The 5,597-nt window shown below is 47.7% G+C and overlaps 1 pseudogene; it reads left to right on the forward strand.

The window, feature by feature from the left end:
• The first annotated feature begins 2,520 nt into the window (after positions 1-2,520).
• On the forward strand, positions 2,521-5,029 carry LOC149466074 (uncharacterized; annotated as a pseudogene).
• Positions 5,030-5,597: the final 568 nt, after the last annotated feature.

Below are 5,597 nucleotides of genomic sequence, written 5' to 3' on the forward strand. Positions count from 1 at the left end.
TTGATGGACTTGTTAACTTAAGCAGTCACAGTGTTCTTATATCTAAGAGACTAGCGCTGTTTACTGAGTAGCCCTAGATCTCCCTCTAGTGAAATCATATTACCTATTCAACACCCGGTTTCTTCTGGATTTTAAGTGTTATTTTAAGTATTACATTTATATTTATAGTATACATTAGCTGCAGATAAGACTATAGTTTCTAAAGTATTTTTTTTACATTTAGGCAGCATTTGGCACGGTCATATAAGAGGATTCTGACATTTTTTTTTAACGCTGTTTAGGAAGTATATGTTGCGATTAAATTTTAGAGACCTAACTCTAAGTCACATAGCCTATAAAAGGATGATTTGTGGAGTTTTGGGGTCCTGTTAGTTGTTCTCCATTTTGGTTTCTTGTGTGTACAGTGTATTTTCTGTTCTAATGTAATATATTCAGCAAAGATCTTTTCTTCAAATCTTCGTTTCAGTGTCATCAAGAATTTACCTTGTCCTCGATTATGACAGCTGTTATGTGGGGTGTTTTTACACAGTGGAGTATAAGGGTTTCAGCAATAACATGTCATCAGAGGGTGTTGTGAGAATATAATGGTTAACAATAATAACACCAAAAGCACCCAAAATTAAATAAAATGTTGCTGCAACTTCTTAAAAAGTGTTAGCTGGAGTTTGGCTTTAATTTGTTAAAATCAAGTCCATCTAAGCCCTCTTGCACACTGGACGTTTCTACAGCTACTGTTTTTGGCTTTTGACGTTTTTTTCTACAGCTAGTAGACCACCCAGCATGTTATCCTATGTGTTCATGCACACATAGACTGTAATTAATATTTTTTGGCAGGAACATTTTTTGGCTGCAAAAATCCCAGGACTAGTGGGTTTCTAGAGGAGTTTTTTAGCTGTAAAAACACTCTAACACTGAAAAACGCAACAAAACGCGGTAAACTGCCACAAACCGGCGTTTTTTGGGGCACCTGTATAAGGGGCACCTGGATCGTTTGGGATCAGTGTCAGTGGCCAGCCTGCAAGCAGAAGAGCTCCCTGCCAGAACAAGGACTTACCATTTTGGAAGAAAATCTTCTTCAGCACTTTCTGGAGAAGGAGGAGTGGCTGCGCTGCTGCCTGGCGCTGGCTGAAGAAGAGAGCCGGGACCCGCCAGAGCCTGCCGACCGCGGCGGGGTATCGCCTGCTGAGCCAGGAGAGGGTCAGAGGGTGCCCAGGAGTGCAGCCAGGGGTCCGGTCCACCGCAGCAGATGGCAGCGTAGACAGGCAGACAAGGAGGTGGGACAGGAAGTGATGGAAGGGAAGGACATAAAACCCAGGGAATAGCAGATGACGCCCATAGGTGAGCACAGAGAGACACACGTGAAGGAATCAAGAGCAGCATGGAGGTAAGAGTAAACACACAAAAGGCTGCAAGCTAACTTGTGACAGTAGCCCCCTCTTATGAGGTCTCCCCACTTTTTTAGACCCAGCCTTAAGGGGAAACCTCTGATGAAACAATTCCACCAGACGGGGTGCAGAAACATCAGTAGAAGGAATCCAACACCTCTCCTCAGGACCATATCCCTTCCAGTCAATTAGATACAAGAGCTTCCCTCTGATGAATTTAGAATCCAAGATTTGTTTGACTTCATACTGATCCGAAGTACTCGCTATTGGGGAAGAATGATGATGAGGACAGGAAAATCTGTTGATGATATACGGTCTCAGAAGAGAAACATGGAAAACATTAGGGATTCTCAGATGTGAAGGGAGGCGGAGTTTGAAAGCAACAGGATTGACCTGGCGAAGGATGGTAATGGGACCAATGAACCGAGGAGCAAATTTCATAAAGGGTACCCGTAAACGGATACTCTTGGTAGAGAGCCAAACCTTGTCACCCGGAAAATATTTGGGACTCACCCGGTAGAGACAATCTGCAGCTACTTTGTAATTAGAAGCAGACATATGTAAACATATGCCTCGGAAGGAGTAAGAATAGGAGAACATACGACAGGAAGCTGGACTGGAGCAGACCCCAATAAGCGGGATGAAGGGTCTGGTGAGGAGGCTGCCAGGGAGGGCGAGAAGGCTTTGATTTGTATAGTGGGCAAGACAGGCTGTGCGGAACAGGAACCTGGGGTAATACAAGGAACAGAGGGCACTGTAGGATGTATGGGGGCAGTACAGGAGACAGAAGGCACGGTACGGTGTAGGGGGACAGGACAGGAGACAGAGGGTTCAGTAGCTACTAATGTGGAACCCACGGCTGGCTCCAAAGCAGCTAAGAGGAGTTTTGGGGTCTCAGCATGCAGGGCACATGAATCTGGGAACTCAGATGGTACAGAGGTCACAGATGTTGGGACCTCCGCCCATCCGAAAGGTCGCGATATAGGAGCTCTGAGCTGCAACATATGTAAAGGGACCAAAGATTTGGGCAGCAAAGAGGGTAAGGAACTAGAGGCAGACAGCACCGGAAGGGGGCCGTAATAGGAGTAGGCATGGGAGCAGCCTTACTACAAGAAACATCTTGTAAGGTCTGGCAATGTTGAGGAAGCATCGGAGAGTGGTGGCCACAGCCACGGGTACAGTGCGAGGTGGGCGGACAAAACAAGACCTAATTAGATGACCTTCAGCCCCACAGTAAAGGCATAGACCGAATCTTAGGCGGCGCGATTGCTCTTGTGGAGTAAGGTGTGTTCGGCCTAACTGCATGGGCTCTTCAGACGTTGGTATGGTTGCAGAGGTAAATTGCTCAGGGAATTTCTGGAAAACTGGAGCAAGAGAACCCACTGGAGGGCGACATGGATGAGCCCTTTCCAGATCTTGCTCCTGGAAGCGGATATCGATCTGGATGCTAAGAGCTATCAACTAATCCAGGACAGAGGGTATGGTTCTCCCAGCTAGTTCATCCTTAATTCGGTCTGCTAGACCCTGCCAAAAGGTTGCAGAGAGGGCTTCATTATTCCATGCCAGTTCCGAGGCTAAGGTGCGAAACAGAACTGCATATTGTCCAACAGTCCTGCTACCTTGATGAAGCTGAAGAAGAGCTCCAGCAGCAGATGACGTCCTGCTGAGCACATCGAACGTTTTTCAGAAAGCTTGCAGGAAGGCTGGGAGACTAGAGATAGTGTGGTCTTGACGCTCCCACAGTAGCGAGGCCCAAGCCAATGCTTCACCTGAAAGGAGGGAGATCATGTATGCCACCTTGGAACGATCGGTAGGTAAATGATCGACTGCTAATTCAAAATGAATCGAGCACTGATTGATGAAGCCTCTACAGGCCTTAAGATCACCAGAGAAGTGAGGCGGTGGAGGCAGCTGGAGTCTCGAAAGACTGTGTTCCCCTGGGGGAACAGCAGAAGGTGGAGCAGCGGGAACCGGAGCAGAGGGTGAGGAAGTGGATGCAACCTGTAGCTGATCCAACCGGGAGGAGAGTTCCTGCAGACAGCACATTATTTGTTCTTGGAAGGCCTGTTGGACCTCGACTCTCAGCGCCAAAGCCTGAAGTTGTTCCAGGACAGGCTGCGGGGTCTCCGAAGAGCTCATGGCCTGTTACGTCTATGGTAGTGAGCTCTATAAAACCACAGCTTGGGGTTCCCCAGAGCGCGGAATCTAAGCCCCAGCCTGCTTGTTCACCAGGGCCCCTGATGGTGGGGATGGACTTGCAGCAGGCTGGGACCAGGTCGCAGCCTCCAGGTACACCCAGCTGAGATAGAAGAGACCACTAGCAGGAGCAGAGTACAATGGGAGTAGACTCAGGAGATCCAGTAGGCAAGCCAAGGTCAGGACAGGCGGAAGACAGGCAATGTCAGGAACAAAGCCGAGGTCGGTACACGGATAGACAATATAGGAGGAATGTCAGGGACAAGCCGGGGTCGGTACACAGATATACTTGAACGGATTCTCAGAGGAACACAGGGGACCTCAGACAACAAACGTTGCTCAGGCAATGTGGCCCAGTCTGAGCACATCTTAAATAGACAGGCAGACAAGGAAGTGGGACAGGAAGTTATGGAAGGGAAGGACATAAAACCCAGGGAATAGCAGACGACGCCCATAGGTAAGCAGAGAGAGACACACATGTGAAGGAATCAAGAGCAGCATGGAGGTAAGAGTAAACACACAAAAGGCTGCAAGCTAACTTGTGACAGTACCTGATATGAACCTTTTGGGGGAGTCGATAAAGAATTTGATTGCTCCTCACACCTGGGCAGATTATTCAGCAGCATGGAGGAGGTAGGTCTTCTTTGCACATAATTGGGGCTTTCTGCCCAATTCCCCCACTGAATTAGCCATCGCATCCTTTTTGACATCTTTGATGCGCTGTGGTTACTCCTAAGGACACTTGTCTAAGATATTGGCCGGAGTTTCCTTTTTTCTCAAATTATCGGGCCTCCCTTCTTTTACCCAGTTCTTTTCGTTAAAACAGGCGTTGAGAGGGTATCGGAAGTCCAAGTTTGTACCTGATGAGCATAGACCTATTTCCATGACGCTCTTGGCCAACCTATGTACTGCGGCTTCAGTGGTCTGCTTTTCCGATTATGAGGCTTTGCTGTTTTGTACTGCATTTTCCCTGATGTTTTTGGGCCTTTAGAATATCCGAGCTGGTTCCGTTGTCAAGGCGTGCCTTTTCTGGAATGTTGTCTGAGCATGTTGTGGTGGATGATTCGTTGGTACGGCTGTTTTTGCGACACTTCAAGACTGATCAGCTGTAGAGGGGCACATGGATAACGTTACTGGCTGTTTGTGGCTTTTCTGTTTGTCCGGTGAGCCTTCTTAGGTAGTTCCCTGCTGTGCGTCCTCGAGACTCAGGGCTGTTTCTGCTCCACTCGGACTTGTGCTCCCTTACTAAATATCAGTTTGATGCTGTTTTGCGGAGATGCCTTAACCATTTAGGCCTTTTGCATTTCAAGTTCTCTTCCCATTCATTTAGGATTGGCACGGCATCAGAAGCCTCCAGGTTGGGTTTTTCCCCCTCGGGTATTAAGGACCTGGGTAGATGGAAGTCTAAGTGTTTTCAGTTATATATAAGACCTAACCTCTTTCTTTGACTCGATTGCAGGTGCCCAGCACTGTGTCTGGATTGTAGGGCACTTATAGGTCTTTTGGGCTCTTAAAAGAGCTCTTCAGCGTCATCCTTGTGGAACTCTGTCATTGTTGCCGGAAGCCTTCACTGTATATTGGAAGGGAGTGAGAGTCATGCGTTGATGTCAGCTGTACTGGCATTTGTCCAAATTGTTTCAAGTGTGGCCCCCACCTATTTTAGTGGTCCACCTGGGAGGAAATGACTGGGGCATGGTGGGAACATTTGACCTGTTGTTTATGATTAAGAGGGATTTGCATAAGTTTTGCTTGTCTTCCCCTCATGCAACCATGGTGTTTTCAGAGATTGTTCCCAGTTTTTCTAGGTGGTCCTCTCCTTCGATGCGGGCTTATGAGAAAATGAGGAAGAGGATTAACGGGGCCTTGGAAAAATGCATGCCATCACTGGGTGGCTTGTCATACAGGCATGTTGATCTGGAGGGTGGAATACTGGGTCTGTATAGATGGGACGGAGTTCATCTTTTGGATGTTGGCCTGGACATCTTTAATTTAGGCCTACAATCTGGCATCGAAATG

The sequence above is a fragment of the Staurois parvus genome, unplaced genomic scaffold (genome assembly GCF_062004578.1).
Source record: "Staurois parvus isolate SC_StPar_1 unplaced genomic scaffold, SC_StPar_1.0 ptg000133l, whole genome shotgun sequence".
Taxonomy (NCBI): Eukaryota; Metazoa; Chordata; class Amphibia; order Anura; family Ranidae; genus Staurois; species Staurois parvus.